Source organism: Chelmon rostratus, chromosome 6, assembly GCF_017976325.1.
Source record: "Chelmon rostratus isolate fCheRos1 chromosome 6, fCheRos1.pri, whole genome shotgun sequence".
NCBI lineage: Eukaryota > Metazoa > Chordata > Actinopteri > Chaetodontiformes > Chaetodontidae > Chelmon > Chelmon rostratus.
This window is the reverse complement of record NC_055663.1, coordinates 24,952,136-24,978,591: the sequence shown is the minus strand read 5'-3', so window position 1 is coordinate 24,978,591 and position 26,456 is coordinate 24,952,136. Positions and strand designations below refer to the sequence as shown.

At 43.2% G+C, this 26,456-nt stretch overlaps 1 protein-coding gene across 2 annotated transcripts in view; it reads right to left on the bottom strand.

Moving 5' to 3' along the window:
* LOC121607429 (transcription factor SOX-6-like) overlaps positions 1–26,456 on the bottom strand; it is a 105,096-nt gene that overhangs the window by 71,057 nt on the left and 7,583 nt on the right. For both annotated transcript variants that reach the window (XM_041938212.1, XM_041938213.1), the window contains exon 2: positions 17,734–17,803. The gene's annotated coding sequence lies outside the window, so the exon portion shown is untranslated. The remainder of the gene's footprint in view (positions 1–17,733; positions 17,804–26,456) is intronic.

Genomic DNA, 26,456 nt, shown 5'->3' with positions numbered 1-26,456 from the left:
AGAGAAAGAGATGGGGAGCCGGGGAGGCAGAAGGCCGAGGAGAGCCTATATTTAGCACACAATATTGCTGGTGCTGTGTTTATGGGGGAGCTTAAGACCAAGTTTCTTGGAACTGGTGTCTCATATGGCCAGGAATGCCCAGCCTCATAACTTGCTGCCACTGATATGGTTTCATCATGCAACAGGACAGGGGTTTGTTGGTAAGCACACCACCAGGCCCTTTGTGATTGGCTGGGGCAGGAAAAGAGTATACTTCACGCACTCGTCATCAGGCAGGAATCACATCAGTGTTTTAGATGACTCCATTGTTTATCTAACATGGCAAATGTTAAGCTCTACCGCTTTCTTGTTGAGTTTGGGACCTGCAGTTGTTTTGGGTGAATGATCAGGATTTTTTTTGCACAGTTTAACCAAATTATATCTGATTATAAAATGAATTTTCCACCTGTTCATAGTTGTTTCTCTACCTTTAGAAGTTATAATTATGGGCACATCGTTCACCCAAATTTTTGAGGTAATACACAGAAATCAGTTTTTTTAACATCAGATGAGAAAAATGATGCCAGCGTGAGTAAAAAAACAACTTCAATAGCTCCATTCACTATAACACGGTATCAGAATAAAATACCAAACATCAGGTATAACCATAACGCATCATAGTAAAAGAGGAACTCCAATTCCAGCCCACATATGTGCTGCCATCAGCCTGCAGCTGCTACTGTCATGACATGAAGAAAAACAGAGAGATACTGAGCTGTACTTTGGGATGTCAGCCATCACTAAAAGCGGACATCACTACCTTTGCAGAGAAACATTATCGCTGCAAGTTTTTCCTGTGTAGATTGTAAATTTACCTTTTATGGTTTAATAAAGAGCACAACACTGTGCTGCACTATAAAAAGATGCATGGGCATTATAGGAAAATATGCCTGTATTTGCTGTAATTTCTGAAAAAATGAAAAACATTTTGTTGGTTTTTCTTCTGACCACAGCACTTAGGCCTGGCAATATCAGGTTCTTCCCCACTGAGACGTAGAAAGAAACTGAGTGATTACAGCCGAAGGAGCAACCATCTCCCAACGAGACCAACAAAAGAATGAGCTGGGCGATGCGGAGTCCCTCTCGGGAAACAGTAATATGATGGTAGCGGTACACTGATAGCTGAAAAACAATTTCATCTTTCACACACACCGCCTCAAAGCTCTCCGAAAGCCTTTGCATATTGTCAGACATCTAGAAAAACATTAGCTCTTTCCCCTGAAAGCTGCTCCCTGTCTAGGATATTTCTTGGAAAGTGATACTGGTGCGGCTGCTTGCTTGAAAACTAAACAAAGCATGCACTGTTGATTTAAGAGTTTTAATTTTTCATACATTTTTGAGGGGTTTTTTTTATAAGCGTAAAGTCAGGTTGGGAAGATCATTCCACAAGGAGGGTTACCATCCCAGCTGAGTAAGAGTAGTACATGATGTATACCTCATGTAATGAATAATCACAATAAAGATGTGCCCAGCAACATTGCTTACTGTTCTCTTTGAGCATTTTGGTTTCAGTTCTCTTCCCTCCTTTGCTGCCTATGGGAATTCTTACAGCCTTTAGCTCAGAGACACATCGACAACCAGGGTGTTGCTGGTGGACAGCTAGCTAAGTCCCCTTCTAAAGCGTGGACAGTAACTTAGGATCCCTTTGTGAGCGGAAGAAAAACGAAAACCGGGGTCGGAATTTGGCAGGAAAGCGTTGTTCAGATCTGGCCTGGAACCTGGCGACTTGGCAGGAACAATCAGGCATTGTGGAGCGTGGACGGAGAGGGACCTGTGACAGATGAGAGCGGGAGAGAGAGGGCCCCCTCTTAGAAAAACAGTACACAAAGCGCCATTCACAACCCAGGTCCCTTCTGCCACTTGTTGAGCGAGAGAAGGGCTCCGACAAAGGCCTTCGACTCGACCAATTGGGTGTAAAATCTCCAGCCGTCCCAGCAGTATAGAACTGAGGAAGTGGGAAATACCAAAGAGAGAGGGAGACAGAGAACGAGAGAGGAAGAAAAAACACGGGGAGAAAGAAAAGTGAGCAATTGTTTGTCTGTCAAACAGTCCCAACAAGAAAATACAACGAAAGGAAAGCAAAGGGAAACTGAGGTTTAATTGGCAAAACAGAGGGTCTGTATTAGCAACCAGATTCTACAACAACTCAAGCTAAATTACTGGAAAGATGACATTACTGGTGGTATCCTAGCATCCATCAACAACTGCCATTCTGTGCCCTTGAGCAAGAAACTTAATTTCTGCTTTATTGCTGCTTGGGTATTATTTTTGGATCCGTACCAAGAACATCGAACTCACCAAATATCTTGTGACACAAGAAAACTGTCTGAGCAAACTATGACACGTACAGCAGGATCGAAATTTAACCAGGAAGTCTGTACACTGCGGTGGATGTTTATAATAGACAGATTGGGCCGTAATGTTACCGTTCGCCCTTGTTTCACTGCCACATAAGTGTGACTAACCTGCAAGGGTTTGCTTAAAACCTGTATGATCATGACTCCTTGTGTTTCTTGCTAGGACAGACTTCTAATTACAGTTACTTTTTGGGGTACAGAGCTACCATAACCAACTGAAATGATGGGAAAACCTGCAAAAACAAGATCAGAATTAGCCTCTAAATGGCTACGCCACTTGTCTTGTGTCGCATTTGAGGAACTCAAATGATGTGTACTAGTCAGGATGAAGCACCAGAGGCTGAGATATCCTGACTTTTTGTCTCTTGAAGGGGTCAAGCTAGAAAAAACGCTGGATGCTCAACCTCCGATAATGCAACTTGATCGCCGCCCGTCTCCTCAATCCCACTGCTTTCAAACCTATTTGCTGCAGTGGACCTGTTTGGTGCCATCAGTAAAAGTCTGTGGTTGTACCAGGCAACTCCCAGGTGTGAACGAGTGGCAGGGCGTTGCTAAAAAGACCATGTGTGCTCGGTTACTTCCCCTGAATAAATAAATACAAAAAAATCTTGAAGAGCATTGGCCTTGTATGAGAACAGCTCTCGCAGCTCCTAAATCTGGGGTCTGTCTGGACTCTCATTAGATCATCGCAGAGCGCTGCAAACAGAGGGCACTGTCATAGGTCAGACATGTGGAATGTGAGCACACACACGCTGCCCTGTTTTCTCCCAGAGATTCCCTCAGCCCGGCTCTTTTGCCCAAAATAGAAATGCTCAACAGCAACGCCAGTTACCCCCCAAACCAGCCCATTTCGTCACTGCCTTAATAGCAAGAAAAGCAGTTTTGTTTTCTGAAATTCCAACCCATTAACATGGATTTCGCCGTAAGAAGCCACTCTGTTGCTGAAGCCAACTAGTAGCAGCTCTATTTCAAAGCTGTAGGTGCTTATCGTGAGCGACTGCAGGTATTCTCTGACCTTTTCGTGACTTAAGCGAAACAATGAAGGGAGGTGAGCGGAAGGCGGATGCTGTGCGCCGTCGGCCGGGTCAGAGCAGCGTCAAGCAGCATCAATCAGGTGTCACGACCAAATCCTTTCACGATTCTCAGGTAAACAGAAGTCATTGTGTGACCATCAGTGTGTTACACTGAACGTTACGCTGAAGGCTGGATGTATTTACCTTGTTAGAAAGTATTTACAACCACAAAGCGCTCGGAGTGGATGGGCAGGGGCAGCATTCAGAGTAAAACTATATTAACTCTTATTGAACTGAGTGAGTTTATTCTAAAACAGGAATAATATGTGGTCATTTGAAAACCTTTAATATTTGTATTTTTTTTCTATTTAAACCCCAGTTAAACAATATACTTTGCCTCTATAAGGAGAAGAAATGTGAAAACTCTTAAAACCATGACAAAAACAACTAAACATTTGGTCCTCAGCCTGGCCAGAAGACACAAAATTTTCACCAGGCAGCAACAACATGCTTCATGTTTCATGAATAATTGTCTTTGTACCGTCTGGAGTTACATTTCCATCATTGGCTTGTTTGGAATAAACAGAGCTAATGGGGCATTTCTATGAGCACAGACATCCATTGTAAAGCTTCGGCTTTTGTTGCAGTGTTTATAGCAACATGGTCGTTTCAAATCGTATCAAATCAATGAGAAAGTGTGTTTCATTGCCACTTTGGATTTGCCATGAATATAGCCATGAACAGACCATTTGGTTATTTTAAAAAATCGCTCAAATTATTAAATGTATAGCAATTTTAAGTTATTCTGACTGATGCATCACTGACAAGACAGAAAGAAAAGTACTCGACAAGAAAAGGCACTACAGTCCCGCCCACACTGTTTGATTGACATGTGATGTCTGGGAGATTAAGTGCAGAAACACCACACCAATACAAACATGTTAGTCAGTAGGTCAGTTGGACAGCCACGTTGCACTAGATAGTACAGAAAGATAGCTGGTTGGTTACTGGTCAGGTGCATTGATAATTGATGTGAGTTCAGAATATCAGTTCAGAAAATCTTAAATGTTATGTAATAGACTTGAACTGTTAAATAGGAATGTATTCTTTAATTTATCAATGAAAAACCAACTTGACTTAAAAAAAAAATCAGAAATAAATTAGATTTAGATTTTATTGCATGTACCTCGAATACAATAGTTTCAAATAGTCCTTGAAATGCTACAAGCAAATATTTTAAGGTAGTTAAAAAGCATCACTAACAGGTAGATACTTGGGTTTTGAAATAAATCTCCTTTAATATTAGATTGCCAAAACATCCATTCCACGGAGGAAAAGTGTCTGCAGAGTATTTCAGTACTAACAAACACTGTAATTTAAGGATTTTGTCTCTCATCAGACGGACACCTGGAGCAAACACTGGGTTTGATGTCTCCATTAGCCCCACTGATGGAAAATGTTAATCAAAGCCAATGATGGAACACTCAAAAAATGATGAATGCATCGCTTGTACAGCGGGCGTAAACACGCACCACTATGCCGGGTCTCTGTGTTCAGGGACCCGGACCAAAACCGCAGACCCCAAAAAATCCAGGAGTGGCCTTATTGACCAACACCCTCCCTTGTGCTTGTTATTTTTCCTGGCATACGAACACACCCCTAGCTAACACAAATACAGTACACATATACATTTATCTACTTCATGGCAACGATACAGAGTAAACCATTGAAGAAACCATTGAAGACCAAAGTCAACACTCAGTAGCTCAAAAGGAGTGTTTGTCTGCTACCTCCCGCCCACAGTAGTTAGAAGACCTGGTCAGTGAGAATATTTTGTCTCTTAATCCTTAGAGTAGACCACATTGTCCAGGTAGCTATGCAATCGTATAAACAGGGAAATTCTGCCCTATAAAACAGCAGATTAAACACAGTTCTTAAGAGAAACAAACAATTAAAGCAGAACAAGACATCTTTGTATGTTGGCAGTTACAGAAAGCTAAAATAATTAGATGGTTGAAGAGAGTTGAACCTCCTGCTGGTTGTTAAAATCATTTTTACAATCATGCAATATGTTTCATGACTTCTACTAACTGGTTCTACCAGTTTTGTAGTAGTCTAGTCTGCTGTTTGCAGTATATGCTAAATTAGACTATGTAAAGTCTGCCTAACATGCTCTGTAACTGGTTGCGGCCAAAAGACCAAAGATCATCAGAAAGTTAAATTATCGCAGATTTGATGCCTGTTCGAGGGATTTCTCATGAGTTAGAGGAGATATCTGACAGTAGAAATATGGACAACTACATCTCGATATCATCAGCATATCAAAAGAAATATTGACTCAAAGGTAGCACGTAGTCTGAAAACAGTCTTAAGCAGAACCAATAAGAACAGAAGTGGACCAGGACTAGAACCCTGAGGAACTCCAGAAGTAACTGTTGATCTACTCGAGGTGGACATAACAATACCTACACAGGCCAAGAGCAGAAAAGGTGTATCACTGTGATTTGAGCAAGGATATGAAAGCCAGCAGGAAGTGATGCCTTAGCAATATATCAGAGAAAATGTTTTAATTCAGACAAATATAACTGATGGCATGCAATGTCACCCAACCTCGGCCAGAAAGATTTCTTAAGGAGGGTCTGAACAACATCTGAAGTAGAAATGTAACCTTTGAGGATAAGGAGCCATTATAAACAAATAAATGTATCAGGCACTAGAATATTTCATCAATTAGACATCTAAAGCAGAGAAGGAAGCTTTCATTTCATCAACAATGATCTAAATGCCCGTGAACAGTCAACCTCAATTTCAATGCGTCCTCTGTCTTCATTTAAATGTCTACACTGACACCCACTCTGCTATCATTCCTTCATCATCTCCCTTTCTCCTCACCTCTTTTCACCTCTGATCCATATCAGCTTAAAGCTTTTACAGCTTGCCATTTGACAAACACCTTACAGGAGGTAATACGATGTTTGCCAGCAGGAGCTGATGCAGCAGCAGAACCACCACATGTCCTCTCGCTTCAAGCCACGATCCTTATTATCCCACCGGTTACCTTTGACCTCTCGGGGATGAACACAATGCCACTGCGATGTGCAAATAAGCTTGTTACACAAGTTTTAAGACTTGCTGTGCCTCGACCTCTCCATATAGTTGACGGAAGCTGTAAATAAAGGGAAATCCCATTATCTTAAGAATATACAGTCAACAAAATTATGGACAACCTTTTTCCAAGACTGTAACTGTTTCGTAAATAAAAAGATCTAACTCAGCATTTGTCCAAGAAGTAGATGCAACTGTATAAATCACAGGCTTACTGCACTTTACGTCCAATAAATTAAGCAGATTAAGCAATCAAAGCGGGTTAATTTTGCAAAGGGTTGAATTTCAAATGGATCATTTTGCAGTAAAGTCTATTTCAGGGTGACATGAACAGTTGAAAGTCATGATAGAAGCCCGTGGCGATACGACAGCTGCCCTCACACATTTTTCAGAGTGATTGCATTAGCCCTGAGGCTAACAGCAGAGAAAAAGTGATCTTTAATAAGTCATCACAGGACACAAGGGTCTCACCGTAGCTACGAACAACTGTCTGACAGCCATGTTTGCTGTTTTTCAATGTAATTTACGGCGTTTGTCCATCTGCTGTACACATTTATATAATTCAGGAAACAGAGAGCTGAGAGGACATGATGGCACAGAGGTGCAAAATCCAGTTAGGTTACATGTTCATTAGTTTTAGTCACTAAGGCAAAGGCATCACAGACCATGCCCATAAAAAACACTGCTTTGCCAAAGAACAACCGTTTCTTGCATTCTTAAGTAACAGTAGACCACCCATAGGACAAGAAAAACTGAACTAATGAACACACACCCTATATTTTAGCAAATTATTGCATATTTGTCAACTATATTTAGATGATTTGAACATGATGTTGTATCCTCATAATGAAACAACAGAATCATGTAAAACTTTAATGGAAACAAAAGAATTAGAATCAAACAAGGAGCTCTAGAGTGTCACATCATCTGCAGGAGCATCCAAACAGGTGGCTTTTAGAGCGCCCAGGAGGCGCGAAAGCCTGCTAATCCCAGATTAGGACTGACAAGTCGTTTCACTGGATGCCCCCTTTGTAATCCCAGTTGCCTCTCTATCCTCTGACAATGAGCTTTGTTCCCTATCTGAGAGAGAGCTTTGAGGATTTCCTCAGCTTTGTTAGCATGAAATGGCTGCATTATTCAGAGGCATGCTACTTTCAGTCGGTCGAAAAAAAACAACATATTTTCATTCAATTATTGACCGGCCTGAATGTGCGATGTGTTCAGATGGTTCTAACGAGTCATCTGTGCTCAGAACACATGATTTAATTTCCGCTCTTTCTGGCAGCTTATGACTCTGTCACTTACACAGACAATGAACGAGTGGAGATGTGCAGGAATGTAGTTGCTTTTGCTTTTTTTTTTTTTTTGCTTTTTTTTTTTTAAGAAGTTGAGACGTTCATGTGACACAGATGGTCCGGAAGAATTTACAGCTCAAATCCTGAAAGAACAACTAATATCATAACATGATGTTTGCATACTTTTATGATATGAGATATGACATTTTTAAAAACATAACAAATCAGAACTTACTTAGTTACTCTTATCTCCTACATGCTGCCAGGCCTCATTGTGGTTATGATGATATATACTGCAATGTAATTTAAATTTAATTTATTGTTCGACTGCCTTTTTTAAAAATTGGAAATCCCCTGATAAACATCGTAAAACATTACATTAAGTTACACAACCAATGTTTGTGATCTACATTTGGAGACTTGAAAGCAGTGTAAAGGAGGTGGAGGAGCACCACGAAAACTTCTCCTCTCCGATAGCGGTTGTCTTGTTTGGGGCTCGGAGGCATGTCAGCGTCCCCCGGCATGTCGAGCTGTCACAATCCAGGCTAATCCTTTCCACGGTGTGTCCCCTGCTCGGGCCGAAGTCGCTCGTTACGGAGTGTACATGAGCGTGTTTGGCTGTGTGTGTGTATTATGGGAAACAGGCTGGGCGATTTGAAACAGTTATGTGCGAGTCGATAAGATATATGCGACACCGGGACGAGCGGCCTATATACGGTAAACACATGTTGGGCAGAAATGTTGAAGAGGCCTTTCTGTGGGCGTAAAAAACCGAGGAGAGTAAATAAGTCATGCTCGAACTCTCTCAGGAATATGAACACAAGCGGCGGTATGTAAAAACACATGTACACATGCACACATTCTTGCGTGGAGAGAGGTGTGAGTGTGTGCTGCACAAGGTATCCATTGTCCTTTTACCGGCTCACAGCGAATACACATTGTTCACGTCGCACAAGGCCTCACTTCAAGCCATGCAGGGCGTTAATCTAGCCAATCACAGCGGCCGTTATTCACATGGACTTAAGCCGCTGAATCAGGGCAACTATTTAGGAATCAGGTGGGGTTGTTCAGTCCAACATGACGGACGGTCAGGCATCAGGTAATAAACCTTTCATATTAATAAAGTTCAATTTTGCTGCTCAGTTTCATCCATTTAAATAACACAGTAGCATTTAAAACAGTAGTGAGTCTATTGCACGGGCGGTTCATAAAAGCTTTTACATGTGTTGTTTTGAATGGCCGCTGTTGATAGGTCTGTAATGAGAAAAACGTTCTGGCACGCAGGCGACGTGCCGTATGTTTCCAGTTAGTTTGGCATAAATAGGAGAAGAACTGTATAGCGACGGCGACAAAAACAGAACACCACAAACAAAAAGTCAGTAGAAGCGTGCGTCACGGCGCGGCCTCCGCTGACAAAGCTCAATCGCCACAAGCAATAAATGACAAATTTAAAAAAAGAAAGTGGAACGGGTGGATTACGACTCAGCGAATGTAAAAATATCCCCTCTCCTGCTTTGTGTTGGACTGCGAGCGTACCGGTTCCTCGTCCAGCTGTTCTGATTTTTATCGCATTAAGCGCCATATCTTGACAAATCTCTCGTGAGACTCGCGCGAGAATTTCACAGTTGCTGGAAGGGAGCAGCGTTTTTAATAAAGCTGCGTGTCTTTGTTGCCTCCGCTGGACGAGGATACTCTCGTCCTCTGGCTCTCCCTCTTTCTCCCTCCATTGCTCTCCCTTTCCAGCCCGTTCCCTCTCCATCGCAGTGCTGGACTTGTAGGCTGTAAATCACAATTAGGGGGTTCATTAGATATGGCTGATTTATTAAGACCCAGGGCCTTGTCTCTAGGCCTTTCAGCTATATATTAGCTGACTACAAGATCTCATACATAGTTATGAGACATGCTGTTTACTGTATGGCATATGGGGTCATATGCCAATAGACATTAATTATTGAGTAAGACTCCATAGTTTAAATTAATAGCATCCAGATGATAAATCATTTACATTTGTAGATTTTTTTTTCCGCAGCGATGCCTGCGCACAGCACTTTTGACTGCATATCTGAACGCGTCCTTTCAACAACGACAAATTGGCAGCAGCATCAAAAATCTGTCTCCATTATCAGCGAGTGATCCAGCATTTGAACGGGAGCCAAGCATTTTGGAGCCTCATCCAAAGGCTTTAACAAACATACTCCGGAGCTGCTTGCCCTCTTCAACACGCACACATAAATTTGGCCTGTGTTCATATCACAGTTACTCCAGTCTTAAGTGTCCCTGCCTCACATAATGCAGCTTTGTTTCCCCTGTAAATCAAAGTGCATTTATCGCCGTGCATATCAGTCACTGTCAACAATCGCCTGTAAACACAGGACCCAGATAAGATGGTGTATATACTCCTTCACGTCAAAAAGTATGTGTACAAATACCCGGTTTTCTGACCTGCTGTTCCTGTTCTGCCAAATGTGAATGATTGAGTTCAATAAAGAACATTAACATCAGAAAGGCACCGCAAAAACATCCTGAAACCGCAATCAACAGCTTTTGATTTCCAAAACAGCCCTTCACTAGATGGGCCTGCATCCAAAACCATTTGTTTCGTCTTCTTCTCCTCTCTTTATGTCTTTCTCCCCTTCATACCGACATGCCTGCTCATCCCCTGGCACCTTATGGGCCAGATCACTGAACCTCAAGGGGAACTATAGAAATAGTTCTGGATTAGTTGCAGCTTGAACAGGTGAGTTCCGACTTGTTCGGGCCTATTTATAGCGAGTGTGAAATCCTATTGTTAAGAATAGAGGAGGGTTTACAGACACAGAATGGGTGGGAAGAAGAGAGAGAGAGAGAGGGACAGCCTTGGCTCAGTCGAAAGCTTTCCTGTTCTTAATCTAGACAGTGATCTGGTCAGAGGAGAGATCAATTAGACCAAGTCTGATAACATACGTACATACCTGTAAGGTGAGATAAAGATACACATCACATTAAAAGAATCTGTCTCTCATGTGTGTTTTCAAAAGCACTTTAAGCACTAAAAGATTTTGCCATCTGAATTTTTTTCAGTTTATACTAGGATTTTTTTTTACTTTTAGTCACCTTTAGGTCATAGATCTTTCTCATCTTAGAGAGAAACATGAATTATAACATCCATAAATAGGATTTTAAGCATAGATGGAAAAATGAATTAGAAAACGATTATTTTCATGATCAATTTTTCTGCCATTTTTTTCTCAAGTAATTAATTAAGCTTTATAGAAATGGAAAGGCCATCACAGCTTTCCAAAGCCTGAGTTGATACCTTTTTCGCTTGTTTTGTCAAATCAACAGTTCAAAACCCACAAATATTCAATTTACTGTCATCTAATTCACGTGCACACTCAAAAGATCTCAACCAGCTTCTTAGACACATGCCGTGAAGGCATACAGCAGTTAACAGTGCAATTAAAGTTTTCGAGCACAGGCACGTATCCTCACACACACTTTCCTCTGGCCGACTCCTGGTACATGACTAATTGACGGTGACACAGAACAAAGGAGCAGATTAGGAGATTGAGCGTGTGACACACAGCCACAGGTCAGAAAGCGGTTTAGTCTCTAACTGTGATTATGGACGGGCAGGTGTCACCAGAGGACAAGGCCACAGCCGACACTGCAGCACCCCGCTGGGCTGCTCCCTCCCGTCCCAGTGGTCTGCTGAGTGCCTCCACCTTACTGCAGAGAATTCCAAAACACCAACACGCCTCGCCTCCGGCGCTATCCAGACTGGCTCAGGTGCATTTGCAGAGCGCACAGTAGCAGAGCCGACAAAGTCCTGCAGAAGGGCTTCAGCGTAGACGTGACTCAAGCAAAACAAAGCCTTGAACTTACATCAGGGACTCCAATTCACATTTTCTAAAAAGTTAGTGCGTAAAAAAGGTAATTCATGGCACAATTGTCCACTTGTTATCTTGTGAGCTTTGAGAAACAGCGCATCATTAGTTCTCGTTGTCCGGCCTCTTTATCAGCCGAGCCTCTAATTGCTCGATGGCTCGGTTGATTTTGAAGCTAACCAGGAGCGATGTCATCCCTCCGCTCTCCCTACAATGGGGCTCATTGGATTAAGTTTGAGCAGGCTTTGTTAAAAGCTGGTGCAAATCTAATCAAGGAAGAGACCTCAATTATACTAGCATGTACTTAAACGATCAGATCACTGAGAATGGAGAAGGGGGTTGGCCGGTGTAGGAATGCAATCAGCAGCCATTAAGGCCAGTTAATTTTGGCTGATGGCAGCTTTAAAATGAGATGCATGTTACTGTAATGAGAATGCTGTAATTATGAGGATGTGGTGTTGTTGGTGTTTGCTTGCGAGCTGCATTCAAGGTCAGTAAAATAGTGTTCGCAAATGGGAAGATGCCTCAAGTCTCTTAGAAACAGGTGTTAGCGTCGCAGCAGAAGCACTGCTGAAGTGGTGCTTTGCTTTTGCTAACACAGGCGACACTGCATTCAAAAAGAAGCGATTTAAAAACCCTCTGTTTTTTTTAATGAAGCGTTGAAGGAAGCCTGCCGAAAATAACCTTTTTCCAGCTACAGCATGTTGAAGAATGCAAAGAGATGAAGAAGCAGGCTGTTGTTTGGAGAGAATAATATGCTGGATCACCATGATCTAAGGACCAGGTGGCGTCCCTTGTAGCCTGGAGCACAACAGCTGAGATTGACCCTGACCTCTGACCTCCACGACCCATGACAGTTAAAACAGGAAGCAATTATCCTGAATGTCAGCAAGTCTGGTGGCATTCCTCAGCAGGAGGCCGGAGCAGATAACAGTTGTCACCGGAGAAATGAGGGGGAAAAAAAAGAGTTGAGCTCAAACTGTAGGTGCAGAACACACACTCACAGTGTGTGCACACATGCAAATACACACACACACACACACACACACACACTGGGTGTCTGTCCAGCTTTTTTATTGCCTGTTGTGAAAGCTGAGTGGAAACTTTTCTTCAAATCATATAAAACTTTTTACACTTGTTTTTTATCCATGAAGAAATTCTTCAATAGCGTCGGAAACACACTGAATTATCCGCCTGAGCTCTGAGGATCTTCATTTCACAACAGCTTAAGACACGATTTGGACAGCCAGAAATGTTGAAATATTGCAGTTAAAATTGTTGCAAAATTAAACTGATTTTGCAACAGTCGCTGATAAGTTTTTGACACTGTTTCTGTGAAATGTGATGTCTGTCAGAAATACTTATTTGCTAATGGAAGTTCGTCAAAATAATCAGATTATGGTCTCATATATTTTGGTCTGTTCCGTTTGTTTTGTTCAGTGTTGTGTAGAATCATTTATCACATACAGAAAAATAAAATCAGATAAAATGAATCGCTCACAGAGTCCAGTGTCACTGTAAGAAAGAAGCACATTTAAACTCTCGCTGCAACATTTTTCCCGCTCTCCTCCAGATTCAGTCTTGCCAGTTCTTCATGTACTACAGCTCCCTCCACAGCCAACTCCTACGCTCGGCCTGATGTGTGTGTGTGTGTGTGTGTGTGTGTGTGTGTGTGTGTGTGTGTGTGTCGCCCGCTTTTTCTGAAAGCATCTGCACCAGCGCCGAAGTCCACCAGTCATCTTATCTTCCATCATAAGGTTAATACTTCAGCCAGAGGTTTTAAGTCGTGTTAGCAGATAAAGGGGACGCTCTCTTGTCAGGAAGAGGAGGGAAACTGATGAAGACATGCCGACCTCAAGATGTTGCCACATTATTCTGATAATCTGGTACATCAACCACCATCTCGCTCACCATGTGTGTACAGCATGTGTATCTTTATGTATAATTTTGAATTCAGAAAACATATGTGAGGCTCACTTGTTGCAGATGTAACCCCGAATCCACAGAGTTGGATTTGTAAAACGTAAATTGAGTGTTCCACGTTATTATCTCCTTTGTCCAATCATGTGTTGACAAAGTGTTGAACCTCGCTCCATCCTCACTGTGAACCACTGAGCCTTTCCAGGATGCTCCTTTCATACCCAATCATGATACTATCACCTGTTACCAATCAACCTGTTTACCTGTGGAATGATCCAAACAGGTGTTTTTGGAGCGTTCCACAACTTTCCCAGTCTTTAGTTGCTGCTATTCCAACTTGTCTGAAACGTGTTGCTACATTAAATTCAGAATAAGAAGATATTTACAAAAATCAATGAAGCTGATGAGGTCAAACATTAAATATATTGTTTTTGTGCTGTTTTCAGTTGAGTTTATGTCAAAAAGTATTTTTAATCTAATTTATTTATGTTTCAAACAACTCAACAGCTCCTTTTAGAATTGGGGTTATATTCAAACCTCACTTGACATTTAAAAAAGGTCCATTTTCCATCATTAATGATCTGTTTGATGTCAGCTGACATCTCTTAATGGTGGAATAAATCAAACTTTAGTATTTACGCTAATTTAGGGTTTTTAGAGGTTTGGACTATCGCCTCCAGTCACCTCGACTAATCACCAAGAGCAACATGTCACAAACAGACTCCTCCTGTCTTCCCACCTGGCAGCACTGCCTTTCACCAGATCACACATGTCACCAAACACCATAATTCCCTGAAAAGTAAATAGCTTCTTCTTATTAAAATGGTTGCTGGTCGGAAAACAAGATCACCTGGGACCATCTTTACATAAATGAGGTGAGGTGCTCACAGGTGCTGCAGTGAGAAGACCAGCAGACACCTCTGGCCACTTCCGAGCAGACATGAATGTGCGCAGTGGCCTCCACGCGAAGCAGGTTGCTGCTGAAAAGCAGCATGCATCCCACGAGAGTACCCTTCCCCTGGATAAATCAAAGGTTAAAATATAGATCCATCCTCAGGCTGCTTCTCCTCCTTCACCTCCCTCCTTTCTCACTCTGCCTCCTCATCTAGCCCGTGCATTACCTCATCAGAGGAGGATCTGCCTAAAGCCGCAGCGGTCACACAACAGACAAAAGCGCTCATCTCCAGGAAGCCGCTGCCGCTGCCTGTGGTTTTGGAGAGAGGAGAAGAGAGGGGAAAAAGTGACTCAGCCCCACGGCTCCTTTCTTCTCTCTGCCGACTTAGGGATAAACGGAGGGATAAAGCACAGGGGGAGATAATATTTAGAGCAGGCCCCATTTCAAGGGCAATAGAAGAGAGAAAGTGGGGTATGAGCTTGGGTGGTTTGGGAAGTAGCCACGAGGGTCGGTCTATACTGTTACTGGCAGAGGGCCTCGCACCGTGGATTAATGTGTAAGTGGGGAGGAACCGCTGCTGGCCCGGCCCTGCCTTAAAGCCCCGGCCGCTGCAGCTCCACGAGTCTCTTCAAAGCAAACCAGATGGGCCTCAGACGCGATGTTGATGAGGCATGAGTGTGCAAAACACAAACATGCATGCAAGCACAAACACAAATAAATTGACACAGACACAGTCTGCAAAACAACTGAATACATAACACACAGACATACGTACTTGTCGCACATGTGCCGGCGAGCTGGCACGCATGAACGAATGTGCTGACTCGAAGCGTGGCCGTAGCAGATCGCTGGAGTTCAGCTCTCTTTTCCCGCAGCTAAATGGAGCTCCTGACCGCAAACTTGCGAGGGGTTCAGTCCACTCTAGACTTAAGTGGACATTTCACATGTGTGGAGAAACTATATCAATTATGTAAATGTCCAAGCTCAAGAGGACAGAATAGCCAACTGTTCACATAAGGTTAAGCACTGAGCCGCATTACACCACACTAAATTTTGTTAGATGCTGCCCATTACTAGCGCTGATTTGTCTTTCACTGTAACGCAGTGAAGTTCACATACAAAGCTGAAGTAAAAGCCAGAGGAGGACATTGTTTCTGGGGAAGCCAAACAGGTAACCTCAGTGAATTCATTAGCTCATTAGCTCATTAGCATGCCACAAATCAGCCCAATGACTGCTTGCTGTCTGGTCACTTTTCTAACTCTTTGCAAATGACTGTCATTACAGCAACCATGAGTAACAACAGAGCTCTGCAAATAGGCCCATAATGATGTAAGTTGTACGAAGTGGCTGGAATCTTCTCTCAACATGGTACTTACAGTTGTATTTAAGGCTGTGAGTTTGCAGGTTCAGCACATACACACACACACACACACACATATATAAATAAATATATATATATCAGATATCAGATGAGAATTCCAACAACATGCAGAAGTAAGAGATTGTGTAAATTCAGGGTTAAATGATCTTGGATCTTATTCTCCAAATCTAGCACTAAACAGATTTCCGGATATACAAATAAAAATCTGGATCTAGTTCTCTGAGCGCTGAAGGTAAACACGCTGTAACCAAGATGAACCTGTTTCGAGACAGATTTTGTGAGCTGTCCGGCGATGTCAGATCATCTAAAACATTAGTCATAGACACGCCCCAGCTCCTCTGATCAAAGCCATTAGATACACAGTGTAAGTCAAGGCCTGGACTTTGCAAATCCTCCAACGCACAGCACCTCTTCCTCTTCCTTCTAAAGTCCTATAAAACAAAGAAACCATAAATTGTTGGTGTCACGACACCATCAGTACCCTATGGATGCGTACTTAACGTTGTTAGGAAGACCCACTTGTCATCTTACCGCCACATAATTAGATTCGAAAAGCAACTGTATGTTAAAAGACACAATAATGTGATTTCAAGTTTCAGGATGAGGTAACGAAATTAAAGTGTTTGGTGGAGTTAAAAGTGGTCCTAAGTGGTCCGGTTTTCCCCAATCATGACACAATTCCTTTCGTCAAAAGCAGAGGAAAAAAAATGCTTCGCCTGTGTTAATTACTGGGTGCATGATTTTATTGCTGCTCAGTCATAAAATATAATCTTCCAAGAAAAATCTGCCACCAGACGCTACACCACTTAGTTGCACTAAATCAGTGGTTGCCAATATTTTTGACTTGTGAACAGTCAAACCGAAGCTGACCAGTTCAACCACAGTGATTCTCCCTCCTCACATTGTTGTATTTGAATACGTTTGAAGGCATGAAAACAGAAAAAAAAAAATCCAATAATTCAAATTTGGTCTCGAGCCTAGGTTTAATCGAAACTAAACTCTCCGACTAACCTGCAGGATTATTATCCACAACAAAACACTGAAGCTTGTCTGAACGCTCCGACAGCGAGTTGCCTGTGAGAATCAAACAGGCCACTTGTTGACCCGGCAGTGACACGGCTCAAGGGCCACTAGAGAGGTCCTTAATAAGTATTCTTAAACAGGGGGATTAGCCAGATGGTCAGATCACTCTTTTCTCCAACCTCTTCCCATCTGTACATTTCATACATATCCCACCTCTGCTGAAACCATTGAGATCTGCCGCTGCGACCTCACCAGCTTAATTTGGGCTAGTGTTACCTACAGCACTATTTGACTCCAGATATAATCTTTATTGCTCACAGAGAGAAAGTCCATTAAAAGGCATACTGTAGGTCCCGGCGTTGAAAGGTTCCTGGAGTGATGCCTGTGAGAGCTTTTAAAAGACCCCTTTCTTCACCCAAGTGAAAGCAGCTATTGAGGGTGCACAGGGCTGAATGCTAACCGGAGCGGAGGTCTGCATTTGCTGCGAAACAAATCAAAAGCGTTCTGTATGTGCCGAGGAGAGAGAGGCAGTGGACATGCACAGAGTCAGCTACAGTTTGCTTACACTAACACACACACACACACACACACACGCTGGACTTGTGCGTGCCGCTCTGCTAACACAACCACTGGTGCAAAACGAGGTGTGTTCAAACACCAGGGAGAGTTGCTCCGCTTTGTTTTGAGGAAACAATGACGTGTTCTCTGTGAAAGATTATTATCTGCCATTTGGTGGAAGCAGAAGTGCCAAACAATGGCACGAAAGCACGCACGGGCTGGCAACGTTCCAGCGCGACGATATTGATATTGTTTGCATCAATCACTTAGAGCAACTTACAGAAACAAGAGACTTCAGCTCCAACACCCTCTTCTCACTTGTGGATGACTTTAAAATTCATGAACGTCACCTGGAAGAGAAGAAGACAAAAGAAAAGCATCATCACCACGTTTCTTTAATAATAACTTTTGTGCAGCCTTCGTCACCATCAGCGTCAATTAAAGGCTCATGTTTTGCCACTTACGTCTGGTGGTATCTAGCCATACAGACAGTTTTGATTAAATTGTCCAGGTTGCCAAGATCTGATCTCTTCCTCCAACCCAATACCAATGAGCTGAGAGTGAGAGGAATTTCATTTTACAGTTGGTTTTCCCAGTTTTCTACCAAAGCAGGGCTGCTGTTTCTGGAAAGAGATTATTTTGAAACAAAATTGCATTCACTTACTGTACATGTGGAGGCAGAAAAATCAGAGAAACCTAAACCATCTGCATGGCTACAAATCACTAAAGGTAGGCCTGAGTGAGATTTCGTTTCTTATTTGTAATTTGGGTGAAGCAACCCTTTAAAGGACAAGCGTGTTGCCACAGGAATCAGGATACATTTTAATGAACACTGTTGAAATTCTTCACATCCCGCCAGCAAATTGAGGTTTGACGAAGTACGAAAATTTGAATCGGAAAGTGTTTTTGGAGCCCGGTGAATGCACTCTCGACCCACCTGAGGTCCCTCTGTAGTGGACAGAACAGAGGTCCTGTGTGACGTCCACAGCAGAGCCCACAGAGGATCAGTGTGTTTCTCACACAGCACTTTCACTGCACAAACACCGGCGCACACTCAGCCACGCAAAGCCTCACAAACGGCATAACGGATAAACTGGCCACAATTTGTCTCAATACAGTTAGTGATGTCCGATATTTTCTTTCAAAATTGACTCCAATCGGAGCACGAAAACGAATCGCTCTCATCAGGTGGATCACTAGTTATTCCAGGGCTGCCGGGCTTAAACAGACCACTCTGAGGGCTAACCTTATTATAGCCTCTCACGCACACAGGCACCATTACAAACAGCCATTCGCCAAAGCAGGGGTCACAGAAAACAAATAATAACATCAAAGAGGTCAAACTGCAGACGGAGCGCTTTGAAGGTACCGTGTTCAGGTCGGGACCGCCCTGAGTGGGCCCCAAATTGAGAGAGGATGGGAACTAGTCTTAATTGATAGTGGGAGGCTGCTAATTAAAGAAAGAACTGAACTGGATAAGCAGAGACTTCAATGGAGAGGCTGTGTTCACGCAGACAGGCAACCAAACACAGTACAGCAGCAGCTCCCTGACACCATGCATCATGACGGCGCCTTAACGGCGTACAAAGAGCGCAATACAAACACGCCTTTGATTCCACAATTTTGAGGCTAATTGAGAACAATGAAGAAAAAAGCAAACACTGGGCATGTATGATCTTTTATTCATGTCCTTAATCAACCAAATGATTCTCTCTTGGATGCATTTTTTCTCTCAGGGCACAATTAAGGGCAATTCTGACCAGAACAACTCAAAGGCTTGTGCGCTAAGAGGTTCTTGTGATAATAATAACGATAACAAATAGTCGGCAAAAAACACACTTTTCACATTTCTGTGAGATGCAACTTCTTTCTAGTTGGTTATTTTAAGTTATTTTTTGGTTCTAGAAGAAGCAGAATCAAAGTTGAAAAGCCAGGGAGTCTAAAAGCCACCATTTCAATCCCCTGAGCACCGTTCACACTCTGCGGCTCTCGATGACCCGTCTGAACACGTTCCAGATGTCTGCAGAACCAGTTATTCTGTTTCCTCCCCGCCCCCCACACCCCCCCATTCCTCAGCTCCATACGCCCTGCCACTCATCTGCAGATGGCAGATCTGACACCTGGAGGATGCTGGGTAATCAGAGAGACAGCTGGCTGCCCAGCAGAGGAGAGTTGCTGCAAAACGCACATGCTCACACACACACACACACACATTCAGCAACAGCCATGTGTGCAGGCACACACTCGCGTTCGCGCTTGAATTCTGCACTCAACGGCCCATGTGTTTCTGCGTAGACTGACATGTAAATCTATAAACTGCCGTATTTGCACGTCCGTTGTAACATGTGGAATGAAGGTGTTGTGCATGGGGGATGAGGATAAAACACTCAAACACTCAACACTTGAACACTCAAATCATAAAACTAGATGTGTGCAGGAGTGATAGCATGTTGCAGCCATTGAGGGTGTGGCAGGAGAGTTTATGAATATAGATTTCATTACCTGCCTTTGTGGATTTTCAAGCTCCTACATGTGCATATTAACTCCCTGTGAGCTGCAATATCAATACACATGACGTTTTTTTTGTATTTTCAAAGCTAGGGCCACAGAAGTTTCCAAGCAGAAATGTACAATATTTATACAATACAATATTTGCCATAATGTGAGTAAAGAGTATGAGAGATATTCCTCTGGAACTAGATGAGGCACATCATTGAGTTACTGGAACCAATCAGCACTCAAACAGACCCATAAAGACAAGCTGGCACACACAACAAGCAAACATTGTCTTCCATTTAAGTGTCGCTTTTGTTCTTTTTTTGTTCTTCCGTGCGTACACCCCCTTAAAAGCACATTATGTTGATTTTTCTGTATTTTTCCATCTCACTCTCATGTTCCAGCTCTCTCACATGCCCAGTCCCGAACATTGCTCTTCTCATCCGCCCCTAAGGGGGAGCTGACACGGGAGATCCAGGCTATGAAGCCATCCCATGCTCCTCCTGACAACTGCAGGAAGTAACAGCTACCTTTTTGGCCCACTGTCCAACAGCTGTAAAATGGCACATGTTACCCTACCGTTGAGCCAGCGGCAAAAAAGCACCTGTCTGGAAAAGAAACTTAGAGCGGCAAAACGAAAGGGCAGAGACTTGCTTTTGGCAAACGCAAAGCCGTGACATCATAGTATTACAGATAGTAACAAGAGAGGTAAGAGATATGGTGCATGACAAGGAGATACACTGTATTATATTAAGAGCGATGCTTGCACCTGCACAATGAGTGCATGCACTCACGCAACAAAATATGCACAGTCCCAAATGTTGTCTTGTTGCAGCTGTCAGTGCCACTTGTGCAGACGAGGACACACTGGAGTAAGAACAATGGAACTCTATGAGACAGAAGCTCTCTCAATGAGCTTAGCGCCACATGAGGCTCTGTGCTGCCACTTCCATGTCTGCACCATAGGAAACAGAGTATGGTTCCAACTAATCATATGGGCAATTAAACCAGAATGGGGTTCACTTGACCCATAAATGATGAGCTTATAGCACACAGTGACTCTCAGAGGACCGCTGGCCATGTTGTGCAGGCCTCGTAGTGTTTCTGTTGTTATTTCTCTGTGCTTTCTCTCGAGGGCTGCAAGCGAGCTACTTATCTCCCCGTTATCACTGAGTTATTATTTTACCGCATTTCACACTTTGAAATCGTGACTGACTGGATGTCAGACTTGAGACTTCCGGTTCCGGTTCTTTTTGTCCAAAGCTTTGATCAGAGTTCAGATATCAAACCTATTTCCTACAAAATATGTTTATGTAGTGTTAATTTGAAAAATATGTTTTGGAGAAAACGTTATTGTCTCGATTTCATCTACTGGCCAGTTCGTACGATGTCTCATCCAACCACCTCTGAAGTGTTCATAGTTTCCCTCTCAAAGGTGAAGACAGACACAGTGATGTTAGAAAAGATTAATTGATCAAATGGGTATGATGGCGAACTCTTTCTCAAGAGCACAAATGCCTGAGACTCCCCAAACTTCAGGTAGAACTGAAGTAGCCTCTTGAACAAGAGACGAAAGTCCAGTTGCCTTTGTGTAGCACTCAGAAGTACCACGACCTGGATGAATCCAATCTTCACAGACATCTTTCAGACAATCTTTTCCCAAAAGCGTTCATGGTGTTGCACTCTTTTGTGTGCATGAAAAGAGCTTGAGACTGAAGTTAAAAATGTCTCACCTCCACACACACACCTGATCCAACAAGCCACCCAACAACCATACTCAGGTGGAGGCATACTGACCCCATGCTGAACAGAGGTCGGAGGGTGGTTGGATGCACAAAGCGGAGGACTTTGATCCCGTGTGTGGTTGGGTTTATGCTTCTAAAACACTTGCTAAAGGTGGGGGAAAGATAATGTTTCAGTACAAATGTTTTGCGGTTACGTTGATAAGAAAAGACATGGCTGCAGATATGCATGTGGGTGGTCAAACTGCTCCTCAGAACACCTCAAATAAGTGGAATGAGGGAAGGGGATGTTTGCACGAGTGAAAAGCCTTTGTGTTCCCTTCACAAAAGACCTAGGTGAACATTAGAGAGGCTTAAGTGACAACATGTATTCTCTCCCAAGTTGCTGTTAACATGAAATATTGCTAAAGTAAAGGGCAGGGGGGAGGGAGAGGGCTGGTAGGGGCAAGCGCCAGCACATACATCTCAACCTCGCCCCTCTGCTCGCTACCCTTAGGAGATTACATTATGGCACTCGCCATTGTCCCGCTGCTTCAAAACAAAGCCTGTTCCACTGTGCAAACAGCGCGCCTTGGAAAGATTGTAAAAACAAGAGGTGAATGTCAAAGGCAGAATTGAATAGGATCTCTCCCTTCTTTTGTCAGGCTGGTAAGGTATGCACAAACACATCGCTGCGTGACAGAGAAGAAAGAAGGGCCTTGTGAGTGAAGGAGCCGGAAAAAGTTGAAGCGTCTTCACATGAAAAGGCCAATACCGTGAGAATTCCCCTGCCTGACTCCTGGGTCTATAGAAAAACCCCTCCACAAGTATTTGGATGAAAGACCCCCAAAACACACAGAAAACATTACGCTAAAGACAAAACACAAGGCCTGGAATGATGACCTGTGACTGCAAAGAGAAAGAAGCTTTCTGAGATATAGAAGGGTGAGGCTGCAAAACTTTTTTCGGATCCAATAAAAAAAGAACAAAAAAAACGATAGCATAAAATAACATACTCATTAAGAAAGTAAATTTTCTTCATTTGCTGCAAAGTGATATCAGATGTATGAAGACCAGCCAACCACTGCTAAGCTTCCACTGTCCCAGCCCGAAGTCAACCTTGTCACGACCCAAACAAGGCTTTAACTGTCAGGGGCAATAATGAGGGCGACCTCGGCTCCCTCTAATTTACAAGGCCAGCGCCAGCCTGTAATTAATTGCTGCGTGCATAAATGTAAATGAGTCCACTGGGGGAGCAGAGGGAGGAAAAGAAAAAAAAAACGGCTGTCAGGCCAATATTCCAGCAGGGAGCAATCTGCGAGAGAGGGAAATGATTTAGAGGACAGCGCACAAATCTGCAGCTCCGTAAAACACGGGGAAGCTGGATGTGAAGGGAGGCTTGTCGAGATGGAGGAGGTGGTCGTCAGGAATGGTTAAAAAAACAAACAGGAAAAACTGTGGTGGCAATAAATATCAGCTGTTTTGCTTCAATCTTCTCCTCCCCCACATGTCCACAATTTGTATTCAGAAGAGAAATCAAACATACAGTTTATCTCATCTGCCAGACCCAAGCACCCCCACACACACTGCTCTTATTGTTGCACCGAGTTTTTCTAAAGAAATATTGTACATATTCCACTTTATAGAAACCTTTAGCAGAATGCAAACATTTATTAAAACTTTTTCTTTTGCTTCATTTTTCCAGAGATGCTTTTCATGCAGGCCACTGCACTTTCTAAAGATCCCTCAGAGTCAGTCTAAGAGACTGATTACATGGCTAACAGCTATTGATCTGATATCCACTAAGCTGCATTTTTCAGTCACAGACATCTTATGATGTCTGAGGCACTCACATTGTGTGCCTCATCTCAATTTGGAGAGGTAATTTTTAAGCTTAAATAATCAGGGGAATGTTGATAGAGTAGATATTAAATTTTACGTAACGTTTACACACATTTGCTGCCCTTAAATGTAACGGCACTACCCTGTGGGCTAAAGAAACAACCCGACAGGTGGAGCTTGGCACTTTTAATTATTAGCTTAATTGATTTTAATTAGCTTAATCAAGCACTGGCAACAACGTTTATAACTATGAACTGGATGGGTACCAGCTCAATTTGTTTAAGTCAAGCAAGTATCTTAAGTCATCATTCTTGCATGCAATGTGTTACGTAAAAACTGGTCAAATGTTTTGTTCTCCTCAGGCTGATGCGCACTGTGACTCCCTCTATCATCACCGTTACTATCTTCTCAAATATCCTCCACCAGCAAAAGCCATGGAGTTGCACACTGACAAAGAGCACATAAAGTCATAGCGAGGCAGACAGGAGAAATATGTAATCATTTATGGGAGCTACAATAGCAGCTCTCCTTCACAAATCTCCTGCACAAAAGGCCGCCGCTTAACTCCCTTTGTGTGCGCCATGAACAAACAGGCACAGAAACCATTGTTCATTGAAATCTGCACAAGTGTGAGGAAAACACACGTGAAATCCACCATGTGTGGGTCAAAGTGGTGACACTTAAAGACACACACACACACACACACACACACACACACACACACAGTGGGCCCCGCAGCAGCCACAATAGTGTCTTTATGACATAAGCTCCTTTTCACTACAGTGCTTTACAAAGGCAAATAAGATTTTTCCTATAGCAGGCCTCCAGCAATAACAATTGACATCACAGGCCAGCCTACAGTATGTTTCCCATATTAAACAGGGAGACACAGCGTAAGCTCCTTGAGAATGAGACTAAACAGCTTGCTGAGGCAGCGATTTTCCCTCCTGCAGCGGCAGACCCTCCAACAGGGAACCATCGACTTGAGGGAGTGTGGCAAAGGGCCATTTTATTTGGTTACACACCGGCTGCGAGCCGAGACAAATTAACTACCTCTAACAATACAGTAGTGCAATTAACCTGATAGGTTGTTTCCAATGTAGTTTCATGTCGGGCTGAACGGCAGAACATGCAGTTAACGGAGGAAACGCATGAAAAAGCCCAACAGGTGGGTCCCCTGAAAAGCCTACAGTTCTCTTCAGATGCCTCGCGCACATGCACAGTGCTGCTATCTCTACTATTAAGTGCATCTTGCGTATTCTCGTGTGTGAAACCTTCTGGCACAAATGTCAGCAGGCCACGGCGCTGCCGTCCGTCCTACCATGTAAAGTGTGTTGGATTACGTGGCGGAAACCTGAGGTCTGAGCCCAGTCAGCTCGACACCCGAGCCAGCGCCACTCCTCTGCACACCCCGTCATCAGTGAACATCACACTCCAACTCCTGCTAATCCAACGGCGTGTACAGAACATACAGCATACCGTATACAAATAGACATGAGCCAGGAGCGTGTCAAGAGCATGTCATTTATGACTATGTTCCCAGGCGCCTAGCCCTGGGAAATTCATGGCACAAGGCATGAACCTGATGTGTGTATCTCACGAAGACAGATCTGAAAGCAGCCGTCAAGCGGTACATTTCTATTCTGAGACACACAGCGGATACTCATTCTCTCTCTCTCTCTTTTTTCACTGTTGCCTCCATCTCTCCACTGTGAGCCCAAACACTCACCACCATCCCATGATGACAACGGCTCGATTAAAGACTTCTTTACGGCCTGGAAACCATGGCAACGCCCTGCGTAGACAAGCTGGCCGAAGACCAATTGGATTTGGGCTTCGGTGGGTGGGACCTCGTTATCCTGGCCCTCGCTACTTTACCACAGGGTCATTTTGGAGGCCTCGCACCCCGAACCCTGCTGCCACGCCCCATTACTCCAAACCGCTACGAGTGGTAAAGTGAAGGTTAGCCAGCCTGCTCTTAGAGGAGCGTGACGCTCTGCAGATGGGAGGAGCACAATCAAACTATAACAGCAATGTAAACATGAGCTCAGAGATCAGTCACATCAGGCTTGTGGCAGTTATTTCACCCGTAAAGCCATTAGAAAGCCATTCACTTTTTTGAATCTCAGCTGTCTTTTGTTCTTCAATTGTTACTGTTTTTGTTACTGAAGTTAATAAGAGTAGAGTACTGATAACTGGAGATTCCTGGTGTGACCAACAATATCTTCATTTGTCAGATTTAATGACTCATGATCATGTAAACCTGACATAAATGACTTGAACAAAGAGAAAATATTAATCAAGAGGCCACCTTGTTTCCTTGTAAATAACTTTTATACTCAAAATACAAAATTATGCTAACATAGACAGACATTTAAAGTACCATTACACCAACTTTACACATCAAGATCAAGTTAACTGGTCACGGAGTGGAGGGGCTTTGTCAAGTCTAAGAAAATAACCCAGATGGTGTCACAGTGATGTCAATGAGGTTATCTGGCTTAACGACTACAAAAAGCCTGTGTTACAAATTGGATGCATGAAGACAGAAAGACGAGGGCATTTCCCAGGATCCAACAAAGAGACATTATTGAGTTGCATCATGGAAAATTTAGATGCGAGCATTTTTGGAGCTTGACCCAAAACTAAGGAACTCAAAGTCAGGATATCTGTCTCTCACAAGTCCAACAACCATATGGAAATGCAACACCAAATTGTCGGAGCGCCCCTTTAAAACGGTGCTTTGGCAAGTTTGTTTTTCCGCTCTGTTTGCATTTCTACATTCAAACAAAACATGATACTCGTCTCCCAGACAATTGCCATTGTGATGGTTGCAGACTGTCTTTTTCCAATCCAGGCCTTTATATCTTCCAAACGCTTCCAATTACTATCCAACCTTGTTTACACAATGCATCAATATCAGGTTGGTTTTTAAATTAAATGA